Raw genomic sequence first — 21,401 nt, 5'->3', positions numbered from 1 at the left:
TGGGGACTCAGGCCTGTGTTTCTGTCAAGAATACTTCTGAGTCCCATCAGAACAAGAGGTAATGCATCTGGCCAACTCAGTGATGTGGATGCACACATTTTTGCCAGCCTTGACTTGATTGTGCCATTCATTTGTTCCACCACTCCAGAAGCCTCTGGGCGGTATGCACAGTGCAGTTTCTGTTCAATTTTGAATGCTTCACAGATTAACCAAATTATTTCATTATTAAAATGAGATCCTCTATCTGACTCCAAAGTTACTGGGAAACCAAACCGCGGAATCAGTTCTCTCAACAACAATTTTGCAACTGTTATGCTGTCATTCCTCCTAGTAGGATATGCCTCCACCCACTGTGAAAACAAACATACTATAACAAGGACGTACTTCATTCCTCTGCATGATAGCAATTGTATGAAATCTAACTGTAACCTTACAAATGGTCCTTCTGCCTTTTCAATTTATCCCCAACTGACCACTGTTTTCCTGCCTGGATTCATTTGTTGACAAGTTAAACATCGCTGGCAAAGACTTTCTGCGACTGCCCTAAATCTTGGATTGTACCAATCTTGTCTGAAAAGTCTGATCATGGCGTCCCTGCCTACATGTGCGACTCCATGGTACATTCTAGCCATTTGTGAAACCAAACAATCTGGCATGACTGGTCTGCCATCTGGATAAACCCAAGTGTCATCCTTTGTCCTCCTTTCACAACCTGATTTTATCCAACCTTCCTTTTCACTCACTTCTGCCTCATCCTGCAACTGTCTCACCTCATCCCATGTTTCTAAAGCTGAGAATAGCATAAGTTGGCAGCTGAGTCCACTTGTTTCAATTTTCTTGTTTATTGCCATGTTATTTCTAGCACAAAATTGAGCAATCTGGTCAGCGTATCGATTACCAGCTGTCAAATAGTCATTTCCTGACTGGTGTGCAGCACACTTGACCACTGCTAGTTCATTTGGCAATTGTATTGCTTCCAACAGTTCTTTCACAAATTTCCCGTTTCTTATAGGGGATCTTGAAGAAGTCATGAATCCCCCTAGCATCCAAAGCTGGCCAAAGTCGTGCACAACCCCGTAACCATATTGACCATCAGTATATAAGGTTACTCTCCAATTTTTCCCAATTTTGCATGCTTTAATTAAAGCTATCAATTTGGCTACTTGTGCAGACTTCACTCCCGGTAAACAGGATGCTTCAATGACTTTGGAAATTTTACATACAGCATAGGCTGCTCTCAATCCTCCTTCTTCAAGCCTCATGCACGAACCATCAACAAAAAGGTCAGATTCTTTTAGTGGCTCTTCTTGTATATCAGGGCGGGGCTTAGAGCACAACTCTGTCACATCTAAGCAGTCATGGTCTATTTCATCTTTAACTTCTTCACAACGTGAGTCTGGCAATAAAGTTGCTGGATTTACCATTGTGCACCTGATCACGGTCACATTTTCTGCTCCCAAAATTATTCTGTCGTACTTAGTCATACGACTAGGGGTAAGGTGCTGTGTTCGAGTTCTTGTTAAAAGGATCTCGACGGAATGTGGAACATACAGCTTTACGGGATGTCCCATCACAATTGACTCACTTTGCTCCAAACTCATATAGGTAGCAGCTACTGCTTTTAAGCAGCCAGGTAATGCTGAAGCCTCAGGATCCAAAGTAGCAGAGAAATAGGCTACTGGACGTCGGCTTAATCCATGTCTCTGGGTTAAGACTGAAAGTGCACAACCTTCCCTCTCACAGCAGAACGATGCAAATTATTTTGTATAGTCTGGCATACCCAAAGCAGGGGCCTCACACAGACAGGTTAGTAATTTTACAAATGCCTCAACACTTTCATCATCTCAAACGATTAGATCCTTCACTATTTTTCGTGTCATCTGAATTAGTGGCTTTGCTAATAAGGAAAACCCTACAATCCACTGCCTACAGTATCCGACTACTCCAAGAAACAGTCTACTCTCTCTCTGAGTTTGTGGATACTGCATCTGTTTTATTATCTTAATTCTTTCTGGGGTCACCTTCCTCACTCCCCTTTCTATTTGAAGACCCAAATATTTGACTCCAGTTTGACAAAATTGTAATTTTTCTGGGGATACTTTGTGTCCTCCCTTAGCCAAATGATTTAATAATGCAATTGAATCAGTTACACGGTCACCTGGAGATTTCAATGCTATGAGTACGTCATCGATATATTGCACCAGAACTGAATTTCTGGGCATAACCAATTTCTCAAAACAGTTTTTTAAAATTTGATTAAAAATTGAAGGACTTTCTGTATACCCTTGAGGAACTCGGTTCCATGCCAAAATAAGATCCTCAAATTTAAAAGAAAAAAGATATTGGCTGTCTGGGTGTAAAGGAATGGAGAAGAATGCTTGACATAAATCAATTACAGTGAACCATCCTGCATTCTAAGGTATCGGATACAAAATCACTGCTGGATTTGGCACTGCAGGACAACAAGGAACAACAATCTTATTAATCTTTCTTAAATCCTGCACTATCCTGTATTTTCCACTAGGCTTTTTAAGACCAATTATAGGTGAATTACAAGGGCTGCTAATTATTTCCTTTAAAATGCCTTGTTTAATCATTCGATCAATTTCAGAAGTTACTCCTGCTTTGGCTTCAGGACTCATTTTGTATTGTCGAGTGTTAGGGTAAACTACACCTTCTTTCACGGTCACTTTCACTGGGTCTACATTTGCCATTAGCCCTATATCTTTTCCAGTGAAATCCCATACTTCTGGATTCACAGTTGTTTTCAACTCTTCTGGTAAGTCATCTTTTGTCATTAATTAATAGATTTCATCTACCTCTGTGCCTTGCTTTGCAAGCACTATCTTGTAGACAATGTCCTCAAGGAGTCTGAATTGCTACACCATCCGGTGTGCAATAAATTGTGCAGTTCATTTTGCACAATAAATCTCTTCCTAGTAAGTTCACTGGACTGGAGTCGCACACCACAAATTTTGCATATCTTTAAAGTTGCCAATTCGCACCTCCATGGGCTCTGTAATTGGGGTTCTAATCTGCTAATTAGATACACCTACAACTTGGATGGCTTCTCCCGAGAGGGGTAGGTTTGGGATGTCTGCTGTTCTCACAGTAGAATGGGTAGCACTAGTGTCCAACAGAAAAGTGAAATCATGACCTTCCACCTTCCCATCAATAAATGGGCCTGACTGATCTACCAGCAAGGATGCGCCAAGTACGCATTCCTCTTCCTCCCCCCTCAGGCACCGTCATTGTTCAAACTCAGTGTTGTTGTTATTTTGCAAAAAATATTGTGAAATCACAGAATTCTTCTTACCACTTCTTCCTTGAAATCCGGCGTCCGCGCTGTACTTTGTCTTGCCCACAAAATTTGGCATAGGGGCAGGTGGCACCTGACTCTGCTGATTAACAACCTGCTGCGGTTGATTCATAAGCACCTCATTCTGCGTCTGTGGATTTAAATTTTGATTTGGGCCATTATTATTCTGAATATTCTTACACTTGTTTTTCCAATGTCCTAACTTTCCGCACCCATGACAAGGAAACATTTTCTTCGCTTCCTCTCTGCTCATTCGTCCTCTTGCTTTACCGCCACTCACAATATTATCATTCTGACCTCGTTCTTTCATTTGTCCATCAGTTTGATTGTTCAATTTAAGTTCCTGCTGTTCTGCTAATTTGACTTGTGCCCACACCATCTTCTCTTTCAATTTTTTATGCCTTGCCTCAATGTCATCTCCATAGTACTTCGCATATTTTAAAATGTCACCAATGGGCGTTCTCTGCCAACACAACATGTGCTGCTGAATCATATGACTAATCTCTGGTTTCAATCCATACAAAAATTGATACACAAAATGGCCCATGGCCTTATCTCCAATGTTTTCAAATCCACTATATTGTGTAAACACCTGCAACAATCGTTCATAAGAGGCATGAACAGATTCAGTCGGCTCTTGGGTTGTTCTATCAATTTTTACCCAATCTGTTTCTTTAAGAAGAATTTTTCCTTTTAAGAAAGTAATTACTTGGTGATATTTCTTCATCACATCATTTGAGGGTGCACCAGTCTTCGGGTCTCTTGGAAACTCATCACTAGGCCAATCAACTGTGATCTTACATTCTGTCCATAAATCAGCAGGTACCACTAGGTCAAATAGACCATCCAAATCTTTCAACAAAACCTTTGAAACCTTCACAAACCTCTCAACCTGTTTGTACCATTCAATGGTTTCTCGCTCAATTTAGGGAAGTCATTTGTATAGGACAAAATATCTTGTCGACTCCATGGAACATGTACATATTCCCCTCCGGGAACTTCTCTCATTGGGCACAATCTCTCTGCCAATAAATATTCAGATGCTGTCCGACTTGCCTGTGCTTCCTCTTTCTTCTTTGTCCACCTAGTCTTCCACCTGTCTAAGTTTCCCCACTTTTGCAAAATAATCATTAGCTCTCTAATCTGTACTTTTCTTCCAGACACATTCAAATTTTCCAGGTCTTTATCAGTAAATTCTGTTCTATATGGTTTCTGTAATACCTTTGATCTTCCTATTTCTATCCCCATTTCGGATGCAAGATCTGTCAATTTCTCATGGAATGTCTTTGCATTTCTGGTTATGCTCCAGCAAATGAACAATAACTCTTCTTCACTATAAGTATTTAATCTATCTAATCCCACATTTCCAGCTATCATCTCTTCCAATTCCACTTTTAATTTGTAAATATCTAAAATCTTTGGGGGTGAGCTTTGTTTTTCTATTCCTTGTGCCCATCTCTCCAGATCTTCTGGAGTTACCGCTGTTGCACTTCTGATTCCTGAGGATGTCACTGACCTTCCTTCTTTTGAACACCTCGGTGTAACTTTTCTCGGGGTTTCATTTACTTGTTCCCTTATTGGTAGATCCATTAATGAAATTACTGAATCGCATTCACTAGCTTGGTCATCAGTTATTACAATTTCTTTTCTAGGATTATTCAAAGGAGTTGTCATAGCTTGTGGCTTTGGACAATTTACCTTGTCTCCATATAATGGAACAACTGGACCTATAGTTAGGGGTATTGTCAATGCTTCAGGGTGTGTATTCAGTTGGGTTATTTTCTGTATTAGTTCTTCTCTGTTTTTATTTATTGCTTCTCTTTCCTTATCCTGGAGTACCCTATTAACTGTTGAATCATGTATAACCTGTGGAATCAAAGGCGTTCCCAGGACAGGGGCACTCAGAATAATTCTATTTGGTCCTTCCTGGTATGGTGGAGGGTTTTTAGTTAAAATATCCTCCATGAATTCATCTTCTGATTCACCAAAACCTGTCATTGTCAAAAGTTTTGTTTTCTCCTTACACTTGCCCCCTGTCTGTTCTTCAGCCATTAATACTGTATATAAACCTTCTGATACCATTGCTTTTCTCCATTGCTTCATCTGACCCTCATGTGATTCATGCAAATACCTGGGGAAATGACCCATGTATCTTCCACTCCTATTCTTCTCTCTCTCATAAGATTCAGTCTCCCATTCTTCTAGCGCTTCATACTGTGTCATTCTGGGTCTCGGATCTAAATCATTAATTTGCATTCTAAAATTTTGAAGAATTCTCCTATTAAACGTACCATGTTCTGGAAAAGCCAAAACACCGTCACTCTTTGTGTACTCTATCCAATTTTCCATCCATACACACGTATGATATCCTCTCTCCATCATCATAAACGAAGCAGGTGTTTTTGGCTGAGGTGTAGGAATTCCCTCTCTAGTCATTACAGGTTTGTAAATTCTTAATTTTCTTAATCAATTACATTTTTCTCTGTACACCATACATTCTATACTGTGGAAACATAAAGCAGTAATCTACAATTCCTTGAGCTTTCTATCAGGGCGACTCACACTGAATCGCAAATGAGAATCAACTATACAAAATTTTCGTCAACCAATCCTAACACGGCATCTATTCTTTCGACCAATCAAACTTGGGCTCACGCTGTTCGTCTAACCAATCCTAGCGCTGCTTTTTTGTGACGTCAGTATCACTCCTTGCTACTGACCCCTCCTTTACAAATTCGCGTCAGTCACACACCCGCTGTTTCAACCTATCCCTGTGTGGCTCTCTGTGACGTCAGTGCAACTCCGGCGACTGACCCTCCCTTCACAAGGTAACACGAAAACTTATTTTCTTACAATTTTCATTAATAACAACATAGAAACATTCGCTACTCTGTCCGTTTCACTAAAACCAAAGGATAGATTATTTCTTTTGTTGCGAGTAAAACGTTCCGCTTACTCTTCATATACTGCGAGTAAAACTTTCCGCTTACCCTTCACTCAAGCTCGGAAGAACCTGTTACTCCATCAGAGTTATCCTTACTAGGTGATATAAAACCAAAGTTTCACCTGCAAACCCCTTTGCTGTCAATCACTCTCACTTTTATACGAAAAGACCCTAAATTCGCACTGCTAGCCCTGCATAGCTTTTCAGCGCTTATTCTAACAGACGAGTAACATCATGCAGTGAGGCTTCCATTTACCACCAGCTATTCACTCTGCGACAACTCAAAACAAAATACAAACGGGTTTGTTAAAACATAAATCAATAATTCAATAATCAATACTTATCACCAATCTAGTCAATAATAACCATAGCTCTGCTACCAGGAAACTGATCCAGCGGTGAACCAGCCACAGATAATCCAACACCATATACTCACCTGGGCCCATAAACACACATACTCACACTGACTAGTTAAACCGCTGGGGGTCAATTTTTATGTTGTTTCTTATTGTAAGATTAGTTACCTGTCATACCTAACCAATCTTTCACTGATCAAAAAGTTCTTTCCTCTGGTTAATGGGCCATTAGTTGAACTAGTTGATGGTGAAATTACATAAATCAATTTTCTTTGTAATGAGAATAACCACAGACTCGGGAATGTTTTGAAGGCTTTATCTAAATTAAATTCATATGAAACAATTCAAAGTACAGTACAGTCTCCATTACCCAAAGGAAGTAAGATTCAATTAGTCAATTATTCAGACAAAACATAATTTGCAATAACGGTGCTCAGAAAGGAGAGGATAGAGAGAAAAGTACATTTGCACTTTCATGAAATTATAGTTACCTAGGATGGTGTGAAAACCAACCCCTGGCCAAGGAGCTGGGAAAGGTCCCCCGGGAACGATCAGGCAACAAAGGCTTCAGGACAGGATTTTATATTACTTCACCAATCTCCCAGTAATCCCACCCGCTCCTTTTTCAAAGACTTAGACACACTCCTCAGTTCTTTAATATGGGGTATGGGGCGGCACAGGATCGCGCTAGCAAAGCTAAAACTACCCACGACACAGGGGGGGCTCAGCGCGCCATCATTCGAAGCCTACTTCCTGGCATCGCAGCTCCAGTGGCTTTCATATTGGACGGCAGACAGATACACACTCGAAACATGTACTGCCTCAGCACAATTTTCCAAACCCTGAGCCAGAACAAGGCATCAGTAGGCAGCAACACGAGGGTCAGGGACTAGGAGAGTGTTTATACGCGTCTCCGCGCATTCATTTCAAACCTCACAGAGGCAGTCAAAATGGCTGCTGCGCATGCACGGGGCTGGCCAGCATGAAGAACAATGAAAGAGGAGCATGTGTTAGGCAGACATGCAACGTCGCTCCCAGACTCTCACTCCACAAGTGCAATCAAGCGCGGGCTGCAAGCGTCCCTCTGGGAGGATAAACGCTCCCTCAACTAGTAACTCGGCGCAGCCGTGCGGCCCCAGACTGATAAATGCGGAAGGCTTGCGCAGATAATACTATTAGCATCAATGTACAATAACCACATGAATAACAATATTAGATGAATAACACTAATAGCGTCAACGGTACACGCAAAATAGAGAGCAATTTAAAGTGCACTTAATTGGCTGCGAAGCAGCAAAGAAAGAGGATACTATGATGTGGTGGAAATGTTATATATGGCAGTGGCTCTATGGTTGGCCACATGAAAGTATAGTATCATGGGAAATGTAGTATTTTAGAAAAGTTTATTGTGATTGGCTGCTGTTAAAAAGTAGTAAAGAAAAGAGAAGCATAATCGGAGCCTCCGGTCCTGTCATAGAACTGACCTTTACGTTCACTCACACACACTCTCACACATACACACGCTCACCTGGATGCATGCAAACTGCATACATTTAAAAGCATTTTTTGATTACTCGCTCCCTCTTTCTTATGAGGGGACAAGGAGAGCGAAAAAAAGCAAAGAAAAGGCAATATAATAATTCATTTCATTTACAGTAGGATACATCAGCTTAATTTTGCATGTTATTTAATGTTCATAGCATTCAGAAAATCCAAATGAATACTCCAAAGGAAGTTAAAAAGAGGCATGAAAAACATTACACAAGAATCTTTCATTCTGTTTCCCCCTCCTTCCCCCCTCTCTCCTTCTTCCTTTTGAATATCTTGAAGACATTTGATCCCAATCTACTAGCAGTAGACCCCGAGTACTAACCAGTTCTACCTTCCCCTTCCCATATTTTCTGAAATTTAAAGGCGCCCCAATCTGCGAAGCATAGAGTTCTTCCTTTGATTTAATATGGTGCATTTTAGCTTTCCGCTGTTCATACAAGGGGGCTTCTCTCAATTTCCATTTCTGCAGGATTAATGATTTGGCCACTAAGGTCGAAATAAAGTAACATTGTTTCTAATGGATAGTTAAATTCCCTGAGTTACATATCCTAAAGAGAGCCCTCATTGGTTCTGGTGTAAACACGACTCCCAAACATTTATAAGACTGGACAAGTAAAAATGATATGTAATCAATACCCCCTGTCCACCCCCACATCTAAAGCATAATTGTGATGAGGTTGGAAAATCCTTTGAGGTTTAGCTGGTGTCTAACATAAAAGCCCTTTTGAAAAAAAAACTTCCTCTTAAAATTGAGAACCCTAATGTACTTATGGGCCCATATATTATATGTATTCCAAATAGAGAATTTTATATTGCAGCCCATAGTGGATGCAATTTTTGCTAGAGCAGCTGGGGCCACCTTGGGATACAGTTGTTCCAACAAGGTATTGTACCATTTGCCAACTCCCACTTGTCCCAAGAAATAAAAACTCATGGCTTAATGCCGAGGTTCGAGAGTCCCCTTGAGGTTTTGTGTCATCAATAAAATATTGAATTTGAGAGTATGATAAAAACAACCCCTCGGAGATTGCAGGGTTACCATCTTGAAGCTGCCTCCAAGGCCTCATGGCTCCAGCTACTAAAAACTCCTTAAGCCTACGAATCTCCGCTTTCTCCCACTTCTGAATGCACACTCTTCCTAAAGAAAGACCTAACAAATCACAGTCTTTCAATCAGATGTCCTAGTGAAAATGAGGGAAATCGTAGATTTCCTTCAGTTGATGAAATCTCCAGGCTACTACCAAAGGGAACTTATATCTTCACCGTTTTGGGAGCTTGGGAACTTAAAGGAAGGGGAAAAGGTTGATATTTGCTTCTTTCAACATAAGGTTGAGATAGAAGTTGTTTGGGGATTTTGAGAGGTTACTGTCCTCACGTACCAATCCAAAAAAATGAAGCCTGAAAATACTTCTTAAAATGTGGGGTTGCTAGGTGACTATCTTCTATTGGCTACTGAAAGGTTTCTAACTTGGTTCGAGGTTTTTTGCCTGACCATATAAAATGTTGCAGCATCTGGTCAATTTCTAAAAAGAACTTCTGTGGAACCTTTATAATATATTAGAAAAATTGAAAAGAAAAAGAGGTAACATCCTCATTTTAATTAAAGCTATTCGCCCAACGATTGTAATAGGATATAGCTGCTATTGCGACAGTAGAATCTGAGCTTTTGCCAGTATCGGTAATCGTGTGAGATAAAAATACCTAGGTATCTGATTGGACACACAACTTGCACCCGGTATTGCACTTCATTAGGTAATACAGAGACAGAGGGGTTAAATAACAAAATTTCTGATTTCGAATGGTTTAGTCTATGTAACTGCAAACACTAATTTCCTCCTCCAATCCATTGATTTCTTTGCCAGTAAGAACATCAAGGTGTTCATCATTATGATAGACGCTGAAAAAACATTTGATCTAGTTCAGTGGGAGATTCATTTTACCACCATGTTTAGATTTGGCTTTCCATTAAAATTGGTGACATGCTTAAATAATTTATACAACCAAGCACAAGCTAGGATTATGTTAAACGCACACTTGGTGGGGAAAATCATAATTAGTACGGGCACTCGTCAGGGCTGTCCGATCTCTTCGGCTCTTTTTGCGCTAGCTCTATCCCGTCATCAAGATTCGCATATTGAACCCCGGGTTCTCAATGCTCCCAAGCTTAAATTGTTTGCGGATGACTTGATCCTCTACTTGAATGCTGAGGAACACAATATCAAAAGAACTTTTTTTGATGGGTATAGAGTGCATTGAGATTAGGGCCCCAGTTGATGCCCATAAGAATGAGCTGCTTTCAAGCTGTGTTGCTAACAATGAGTTTGCTACCGCTGAGGCCAGGGTTCGCAAGGGGCAAGCCAGGGGTTGCAGCTGTGACCCCCTAAATGACGTCTATTAGATATTTGCATTTAATGTAGACAGGTAAGTTGGTTAGTGCTTTTTACCCAGGTCCGTTTGTTACTTCCAGTTCATAAATTGAAATCTTAATTTAGCATAGTGAGCTATAAACTTACATCAAAGGAGCTTCATGCAAACTACAAGTCAAATCTTTTTTTCACTTATTTTTCAAAACACAAAATATTACAATGCATCAATGTATTTTTCACAGTAAAACATGACCATACAAATCTGTATATAATCCTTTAAAGGGGGAACTACAGAAATAATAATATTCATCAGGCATGAGTCACAAAGGTAACTTACACTTGAGAGTAAGTTTGTACTTTTGTGTAAGCTTACCCATTTTCTGTATTCACATACTGCACTTTTGTTGTAACTTATTCTTTCGTAGTAACTTACACAGGACACAAGTCCCGAGTGGACCCCATTCCACCTGCCAAGATGTTGGGTCCAGTAAAATATGATGAAATTGTCTTTGGCGTCATTTTCAGACATTGGGACACATTCAGCAGTGCCTTCAAATTGTCTGCTTTATTTCAGAGCAGCAGTATGCAGGTGTAAGGGGACTATCGTATTTCCAACTTTCAGCTGGGCTCAAGACAAATGCTTTGTTTAAAGAGCAATCAGCCCTCTCTTTTTCCAAGTGGCATCCTGGCTGGGAACTGTTAGAAGCTTCACACCTAGATGCCAGAGCAATGGAGGGGAAACAAAGGACAGCTTGTTATTACTTCACAAGTACTCACAAGAAACTATGATCTGGAAGCAAGCTTTTGATTATGTTCAATCCCTGTATTAGAGATGTGCATGCACTTTAAAAATGTCAGATGTAACAGTCTGTATGAGTATTTACACAAATAACATTTTAATTACCACAACTGTTTTTATTCTGTTTTTATTGTAATTCTTTAAAGCGGTACTCATCCCAGTGTAGAGTGTCAGAGCGTTTTACATCAGTGGTTCTTAACCTTTTGACGTCTAACAGGTTAATTAATAAATGTTTTTGTAAATCGGCAAAAAATAAATTGGTAAAAAGGACACATATTGACAGTCAATCTGTTTGACTTTGACATTGTCCTAGTGTAATTTTCCGACACTGGGACACATTCAGCAGTGCCTACAAATTGTCTGCTTTAGTTCTGAGCAGCAATGTGCAGGCATAAAGGGGCTATCCTATTTCCACTTCCCGCTGAGCTAAAGATAAAAGCTTAATTTAAAGAGCCATCAGCCCTCTTTTCTTCGAGAGGCATCCTTGTTTGGAGCTGTTAGAAGCTTCACACCTAGATGCCAGAGCAATGGAGGGGAAACAAAGGACAGCCAGCTTATTACTTCACAAGTTCTTAAGAGAAACTATGATTTGGAAGCAAGCATCTGATTATGTTCAATCCCTGTATGAGATATGCATGCATTTTAAAAAATGTTAGATGTATCGGTCTGTATGAGTATTTACACAAATAACAATTTAAATACCATGTTTCTAGTTAAATCTTTTTTCAGCACTACTCATCCCTGTGTAGGGTGTCAGAGCATTTAACATCAGTGGTTCTTAAGCTTTTGACTTCTGAGGACCCCAGTAAATTACTACTGGAAGCCAGGGACCCCCAAGAAATTCGTACCATTTAAACTTCAAAACAATAATGTTACTGAGGTGGAAGGATTAGTGCTCTTCAGAGGGGATGATCATACCAGTATCTCATTTGCTCTTCTTTCCCCTGCAGACTATCTGTGAGACACTTTTAGTCGTTTTCTCCCAACATCATTCTGAAATCCTCCACTTGCATGTTTCACACCTCACCAATTTTCTTTTCTGCACCCTCTTTTCACTCTCTCCATCATATACTTCCTTGCATCTCATTCACTTCACCAACATCACCCACACACAACAGAAAACACCCATTTAACTGTAAGCACATTTAGTCTCTGTCAATATTTAAGCCGGTTTGTACTCCTTCACACACTTTCACATATAATCACAATTACAAGTGGCACATGCCACCACTGCTCTGTGCACTCTGCAGAGAGGCTAAGGATTGCATGTTCGAGTAGTCTAAAGACCTTAATGACTGATGGGCACTGTGAGAAACTTGCACTGCCTTCAACCTCAACTCCAAACCCCTCAATTATGGCCCGTTAGAAATACCCACCCACAATCTCAACTCACAGAGACACGTACCATTAAGTCATGCAATATCATGCACAACAGAAGATTAATATGCAGTATGTGAAAAACTACAGAAACATAAAATTCTGTAAAAAGCAAGTAAATTAAATAAAACTCAAGAAATTTAAACACGAGTTTTCTCACTGATATGGATTATCATTATCTCATTTTTATTAATTACTGCTCACCGTTGGCCACAGTTTCCCTAGATTTCACAAACACTTACTTTTTTGATGTCAGGATGAGGCCATGGGCCATATGTAAAACAAATAGGAATTTGTGATTTCCAAATTGCCATTTTCACAAAATCGCTATTAGGAAATCGCAATTACTAATATAAGAAAATAAAACTTCACATAGCCTTGGACCACTGCCTGCTCTTAAAAAATATTTGTTCCAACATTCACAAAGGGAAAGGGGTCCTTTTGCAAATGTTTACCACCACCCTTGAGGTGTCAGTAAAAAATGAATGTGTTGTGACCGTAATTCGGTCGCAAAACATTCACACAGAATTACCGTTGCAAAATATTCATACATAGCTCTTTAATTCGTTATTTGACAGAGACACCAAGAACACATCTCTTTTAAATACCGAATCACTAAACACAAATTGCGATTCAGTAACATGTTACCGAATCACAATTTGGGCTTTGTACATATAAAAAGCATTTTTTGTGGGGTCGAAAACGGTCTGATTCTGCTAATCTGGCCATTTGCGACCACAAAAATGTTTTTGTACATATGGCCCCAAGCCTACACAGGAGGACAGGGAGTCACTGCACTGCTATGTGGATTACAAAAGTGCCTTCTGACTTCGAACCTGAGCAGCTGGTGCTGCCATTTCTCTGGCTCAAAACACAAGGAGACTGCAGCTGCAAAGCGTGTGAGCGAAGGGAGGCCAGTCTTAGAAGAGAGAATCAGTGGTTCTCTGCTTTCCTAAAAGACCGCAGTACAACCTCCAACCAGTAGATCAGGGCCCCACAACTCGCCTCGGACCTCACTTTCAGCACAGCAAAATAAGGCCGAACATCCCGCAGTTTTCATAAAGCTGCCTGATGATGGCCTGAATTTCTTCAATCCCACCTCCCCTACACTGTCATTCACAGTCTTTGTGCGATGTGAATGTACACAGGGGCCCTATTGACGGCCAATGCCTCCGATGATTGGAGCCTAGTCTGCAGACCCCTGAGAAAGCATTGCGGAACCCCATGGGTCCATTGCCCACAGGTTTAAAACCGATGTTTTACAGAACAAGCATACATTATAGATTGACAATAAATTGATGAATTATGTAAATCAATGTACAAGATGTCTTACTTAACCCCTTCCATGCCCATGACGGAACGGTTCCGTCATGAGCATCGGTTGCGCTGTGCTCATGACGGAACCGTTCCGTCATGGCCCCGCCCGCGCTCGAACCCTTCAGCACCGCGGGGGAATTCCCGCCGCGCTGAAGGGGTTATAAAAATGAGAGTAACAAGGTCCAGGAGTTGCACATCGTACTTCGTAGCTCACTATGTTAGATTATAAGGCATGTCATTTATGAAATGCAAGTAACAAAAAGATCGCTGTATCGGTGTCGGGCGATATGTTTTGGAGGGGCAGACAGGACACACACACGCACACATAACACTCACAGCCATGCATTCACATGCGCGCACAAGCACATCCATTCACACCACTCTTTACCAAACATTCATACATACAGGCATGCACGCATCAAACATTAATTTAAAAGACACAACTCTTACCTGCAGCCAGCTCTGCCTCGAAGGTTCCAGGAGGCTCGGGATTGCTGCCTTCCCTCATTGGATGACCTAAGGTCAGCCAATGAGGGAAGGCAGCAGTCCCAACGTCATCACAGAGTGGGTTGGAGTCAGTGAGACTGCTGACCCCACCCCACTTTGTGATGAAGTGTCACTGATAGACACTCGACCCAGGGCACTTCAGTAGTTAAAACTGAAGCGCCCAGGTGCAAGGCAATGAAAAATTATCTAGCAAGCGCGACAAAGAATGTTCAATTCTATTAAGGACACGGAGGCGAGGATTATGCTTCTCTATCTTTACTGAAATCAACAGCAGCCAATAAACAAACTTTAAACTGTCATGACCCCGGAAGGTAAACCCCTTCCTGTCTGTGCACCAATCACTGTACAGTCCGCCACATAAGTACATATGACGCCGCCATAACGTCCTCTTTCTTTGCAATCATCTCCAACAGTCCAACCAAACTGGAAACTCCACTTTACGTAGATCCGTGTCACAACCGAAACTGTCGTCAAAGTTCATAGAACCACGTCCTGCAGATGCCGTAACTCCAGGAACTCAGGTTTGCTTGTTCTGGTCACCTGCAATGGAAACTGACATCGTAACTTCCATTCCAAAATAATGGAACTACCATAAACATAAAAGAAGTCCAGGACGGGTAAAATGCCTTATAAAATTATACAATATTGTCACTGACATTGTAGCCTGGGTGGGATAATCCTCGCCTCCGTGTCCTTAATAGAATTGAAAATTCTTTGTCGCGCTTGCTCAACAATTTTTCATTCTATGTCAGTCCACGGAGGCTCTGATTATGCTAGTTTAAAGTTGTTCTACCACCGCAGACGCCACATCCACAATAGGTTTATGATAAAACGTCTTAAATGTGGAATCAGCAGACCAGTCCACCACGGTCATGATATCTTGCAACCGGGACCCTGCCCCAAATGACTTGGAGGCCATAGCTCCCCTAACCGAATGAGCTCCAAAAATGGAAGTATCCACCCCCGCTAGACCCAGTAACCAAGTGACCCACCTGGCCAGGGTTGCAGAAGTGACCGGGCGAAAAGGTCTGTGAAGTGAAATTAATAATTGGCCTAACACATCAGGTCTAAATTCCCTAGTACAGTCTTCATAAACCTTTAAACATTTGACCACACATAATTTGCTGTGATGAAGAAAAGCAGGATAACAAATACAATGTGAATGCGTTTTTGTGCGCCTTGAAATCGGAAAGGAAACTCCCGAAGGAGTAAATACTCTACCTGCCAAATCCAAGGCCCGTACATCCGACACTCGTCTACATGAGATCAGACACAGCAAGAGTGTCAATTTTGCTGATAACTACTTTCTAGACAATGCTTCATTATTCGGCCAGCCTATCAAAAAACGCAATACCACAGAAACATCCCAAAGTACATTGTACCTAGGCTGAGGAGGATTCACCAAACGAATACCTCGCACCACCTTGCAAACCAGAGGATGTTCCCCCACCGGTTTGCCCTCTACGTGTGGATGTCCCGCCGAAATCGCTGATCTGAATTTATTCACCGTCCTATACGCTAACCTAGATTTGGCTAGCTCCGACAAGAAATTTACAATCATATGAATGTCGGATCCCATGGGATCACCCTGTCGTTCACCACACCAACTAACCCATCGTTTCCAAGCGGATTCATATCGCTTGTGTGTGGAGGGTGCCCAAGCTTGCAATAAGAAAAAGAGAGTGTCCTGTGAAACTCCCGGCACCTGCCAACGACGCCTGAAAGTCTCCAAGCCATGAGGGCTAACTGGTCTTGTAAGACCAACGGGTGCCGAAGCCCCTGCGGATCCGTGAGGATGTCTGGAAACGACCGAAGTCGAACCGGAGGGGCACACGCCAGTGTCAAGGCGATCGGAAACCACGCTTGTGCTTTCCAACATGGTGAAATTAGAATAACTTCCGCCTTCTGTCTGCGGACCTGTGCCAACACCCTTGGGATCATGGCAAACGGTCGAAAGGCATAACGAATGCCCGTCGTCCATGACTGAAGGAAGGCATCCGAGCCGACCGCTAACGGGTCTGGCCGCCAACTGTAGAACAGTGGAAGTTGTCTGTTGAGTCTGGACGCAAACAGGTCCAACACACAAGGACCCCATTTGAGGTCCCAAGTCCTGAAAATCCTGGGATGCAGCTTCCAATCGCTACCGTCCTGTAAGTGTCGTGAATTCCAATCCGCAATCACGTTGGATGACCCGGGAATATATTCCGCTGTCACCACTATGCGATGGTCCAGGCAATAATGCCAGAAGTCCTTGGCGATTTCCGCCAGGAGACGAGATCTGGTCCCTCCGAGGCGATTTATGTAACGAACTGCGGACACATTGTCCATGCGGAGGAGAATGCAACAAGAAACCCGCTGAGGGGCCAGAGTGCGAATCGCAAATGAGCCCGCTAGAAGCTCCAAGCAATTGATGTGCATTTTCAATTCCTCCCGGGTCCACCGACCCCCTGTTTCCAGAGACCCACAACGGGCTCCCCAGCCCCAGCGACTGGCATCCGACTCTATCACTACATCCGGACTGGATGAAAAAATTGCTCTGCCATTCCAGGCATCCATATGCTCTAACCACCAATTCATCTCCGTACGAGCCTCTGTGGAAAGAACAATCTGTTGCGCGAATGAAAGGCCCTTGCGCAGATGTAAGATTTTTAATCTCTGTAGGGCCCTGTAATGTAAGGGCACCGGAAAAATCGCCTGAATGGAGGCTGCCAGAAGGCCTACCAGGCGAGCTAGCATCCTCAATGATATTGTCGGAGAGGCAAGCGCTCTCCTCAACTCTTTCCTGATCGCCACTCTCTTCTTGAGAGGAAGTAGTAATTGTGTCGTGAGAGAATTGATTTGAAAACCCAAAAAATCCATTATTTGCGATGGGCTCAATAACGATTTCTCCAGGTTCAGCAGAAATCCTAATTCCTGCAGAAGTTGAATTGTCCATGAAACAGATCTTTCGACTGCGCCATAATCAAAATATCGTCCAGATAAATGATCAGACGCACCCCCCTTTCTCTCAACCACTGCACGACCGGTCTCATGAGTTTGGTGAAACACCAAGGGACGGATGAAAGGCCAAAGGGCATGGCGGAAAATTCGAACCATTGGTCGCGCCACAGAAACTGAAGAAAACGCCTGTGTGGTGGGAATATGGGTACCGCCAGGTAGGCGTCCTTCAGGTCCAAGCGAACTAGCCAGTCGTTTTCTAGAAGGATGTCCCGCAGAAGGTGTATGCCCTCCATTTTGAAGTGGCGATACACCACCCATGCGTTGAACTCCCTGAGATTCAACACCAAACGGAACCCCTGATCTTTCTTGGGAACCAAGAAAATCGTGTTTACAAAGCCCTGAGTGTGTGGAGCAGACCCCACGATTGCTCCCTTGTGGATCAAAGCCTCCACTTCTTTGTCGATGTAACTCTGCTCTAGTAGGGTAAAATGTAGGGGTCCGGGCACGTGAGTCTGTTTCGGAGAGGCATAGAACTCTATGCGAAAACCTTGCACTGTTTGTAAAATCCAGGGATCGGACGTGAGCTCTTGCCACCTGTGAAGGAACAATGCAATACGACCTCCCATCATACATTCCGTGGTACTTAAGATCTTTACCTGAATATGAGCCATCTCCTGCTGAATTCTGCTGCCCTCTGTAGACTCCTCTCTGGCCTCTACCTCTACCTCCTCTATTGTGGGAGGCATAGAACTGTGGCTTCTGGCCACCTCTGCCTCGTTGCTCTGCTCCTCGTGAGGTCTGATTAAAACCTCGGCCGAACCCTCGACCTCGTGAGCGGCCGGCCCTGTCAAAAACACCTGTGTGGAATACTTTTTTAATGTTCGCCTGAGCCTTATCCAAGGCCGAAAACGTGGCCACGTATTTCCCCATTTCTTTTACAAATTTGTCCCCGAACAGCATGCCGTTGGCAAGGGAACCTGGTTCCGTTGTGGCCATCTCCGCCAACTGGGAATCAATGCGCATCAAAAAGGAGCGCTTCCTCTCCGTCGAGAGAGCCACATTGGCATTGCCAAGAAAACACAAGGCCCTTTGAGCCCATTCCATAACGTCCGACGTGTCCAACGGAACATTTTGATTCTTTGCGTTGACCGCCGCGTCCAGAATTTTCGTAAGGGGCCCAGAGACATCTAATAGTTTGTCCTGACACCCCCGCCAAGCCCTATCTAAACCCTTTTTAGGGTCCTCCGCGAATTCTCTCATAAAAGTCGCCATGTTCGGGTCTAATTCTGGCGTGTCTGCCACCTTACCAGTCAAGGAGGGTCTCGGGCATTCTGATCGTAAGGTGGCTCGCACCTCCTTCTCAAATCCCTGTCGCACATTGTGAGCCACATAATGCGCCACCTCTGGACAAGGTACCCACTCAGTGGACCTAGGATGGATCAAGCTCTGGGGGTCAAACAATAGGTTCTTGGGCGCTTGACTGTCATCCGCTTTGTATGCTGTGTGCTTGGACTTTTTTGCCTTCTTTTTAGGCAGCACCGATTCAACCTCGGAGTCTGAGGTAGCCGGTGTGGACGGGAAAGACTCGTCGGTAGTATAGGTAGCCATGGAGCCATGATCCTTCATCACATTTCTGGCCATGCGCGCTAAAACTCGGGCAGATGACTGCATGCTCTCTGCGCTAGTGTGAGAAGATTTCATCTTCCTCTTACCATAACTGTGAAGGGGTTTGGTAAATGACTTCAATGCCTTAATCAAAGTTTTATTAACAGAACCCTGGACGTGGGTATCCAGGGCTTCCACCAGATTCTCCTCCAATTGTTCGTCTTCTGGCTCCTCATATTCCTCATATTGGTTGCATTCAACCCACTGATTTTCCTCTTCGGCGTAGTACGCCATTGCTTTAAGCAGAGAGGGTTGGAAGAGTGTCTCAAGGGGGGGAGCAGCCCAGGGGTGTCTCAGAACGTTTACAAAAAATGTTTTAACCCTGATAATAACAAACCCTAATGTCCTGAAACTCTACAATCAAGGTGGAAGGAGAAACCCCTTTATAAACTCCCCTAGAGGCAAGCTCTAATCCGGAAAACGCTCCGGTCAGCGTTCAAATGAGGCCAGAGATGGGTGCAGTCTTGCCGAGCGCTACACGCTAAGAGCCGCTCACTCGTAATGTGAGAGAAACGGCACTTCGTGGGCACGCGCAGCGTCTGGGGCAACGACGAGACTGCTCTCTGCGCACGAGGGTCTCGCGTCTGCCTCCTCCTACTCCACCACCCCCTATCGCTACACGCGCACCGTCGGCAAACTCTACCACACGCCGCAACTACGCGCGCACCAGCGAAGGAACGAGTCACTGAAACAATATTACGATCATTTGAACAAGTGAATTCCGAGTCATTGAAACATTAGTAAAATTACCATGAGCCAAACGCTAACTGTACCGCCCCAACAATCTCTATCACAACTATAAAAATAAATGGAAAGGCACTTATCTGCTGCTGCAGCAGCAAAGAAAGAGGACGTTATGGCGGCGTCATATGTACTTATGTGGCGGACTGTACAGTGATTGGTGCACAGACAGGAAGGGGTTTACCTTCCGGGGTCATGACAGTTTAAAGTTTGTTTATTGGCTGCTGTTGATTTCAGTAAAGATAGAGAAGCATAATCAGAGCCTCCGTGGACTGACATAGAATCAGTGATGCTACCCCTCGTCACTGAGGGGAGGGCCTCAGGGACCTTTGCTGAGCTGATGACTTCACGCCCACTAGAGCTGTGACTTTCTCAGCCCAGCAAAGTTCAGCTCAGGCAGCAAGGAGCCTGCACACTTAGCGCATGTCTGGCTCCTGGCTGCCTGACCTGAAATGAACAGTGTCTGTCGGGTTGACTTTTGTTCAGTCAGACAGACACTGTTTGTGAGGGGCAAAATGTGGAGGGGCGTGGCCCGTCAGCCCCAATTAACTGGCTGCAGCTGCTCTGTATTAAAAACAGTAACTCACTTACATGGGTGTAATGTAAAGGGATGGTACTTCCCTGCAGAATGTGTCCTGGGGTCCCCTAGGTCTCCCATATCTTACAGATATTCAGTTGCCTTTAGCAGAATGGGGTGCTGTGTAGTTCCTATAAATCTATATTGGATCTGCGGGCGTGGCTTAACCAGCTGCGATGGCGGACACGTTCTGCTGAGGCTCTGTGCGAGGGCCCGAGAATCGTTGTCCATCAGCCACAGCAGGAGCCTGCAAAGGGACTAGAATGCTCCTGCCAGGTCGCTTAACACCGGAGACTCTGGCTGAAATCGGAGTGAGGCGGGAGTCAGGCTCGAACGGACACTTTCTGACAGCTACGAGGTCGGGCTCCTGATTCCAACAAACTATCAATATTTCCTTGCAAAAGCCAATATTTTCTTAAAAGTGGTAACTGAAACTGGATTTGTATGCATCTTTTTCTTATGAGTTAACTTTATCACAATTTCCTTCTCATCCTTGGACACTAGGCAGCTTACATTTATTTTGACGTGTAATGGATACCTCTTACTGTGAAATATATTGTCCATTCTGTTTGTGGGTATTCCAGTGGTACTGATTCTAGGGTTAGCTGTCCTTCAGTTGCACTGGTAAACGTGATGATGAGTTAGATATAGTTATGCCAAGATTGAGAACATGAGAGATGTTTGCTGCTAAATGTAGAGGTGACAACCTTTTGAGGGGGAAGTGTTCTATTTATAAAAATATAACTACAGAGCCCCAAATGTTTTCTTATTGTCACATTGCTGAATGCCAAAGTTGCCATTTTCTTTTTCTTCCACTACCCTACACTTACTTTGATTTGATCTTATTCTTGCAAGTTCTTCTTTCATCCACTTTTCTGCCTTCATCATTCCTTTCCCCTTTCTCATTCTTTATCCCCTTTCTATGTTCCTCTCTTGCTCTGG

The 21,401-nt window shown here is 43.2% G+C and overlaps 1 protein-coding gene across 1 annotated transcript in view; it reads right to left on the bottom strand.

Moving 5' to 3' along the window:
- The window catches only part of ZC3H4 (zinc finger CCCH-type containing 4), a 184,215-nt gene that overhangs the window by 143,339 nt on the left and 19,475 nt on the right, over positions 1-21,401 (bottom strand). Inside the window, exon 2 of the mRNA XM_085625634.1 lies at positions 10,910-11,250. The gene's annotated coding sequence lies outside the window, so the exon portion shown is untranslated. The remainder of the gene's footprint in view (positions 1-10,909; positions 11,251-21,401) is intronic.

Source organism: Triturus cristatus, chromosome 9, assembly GCF_964204655.1.
Source record: "Triturus cristatus chromosome 9, aTriCri1.1, whole genome shotgun sequence".
NCBI lineage: Eukaryota > Metazoa > Chordata > Amphibia > Caudata > Salamandridae > Triturus > Triturus cristatus.
Note: the sequence above shows the minus strand (reverse complement) of the source record. Positions and strands in the feature narration are given on the sequence as shown.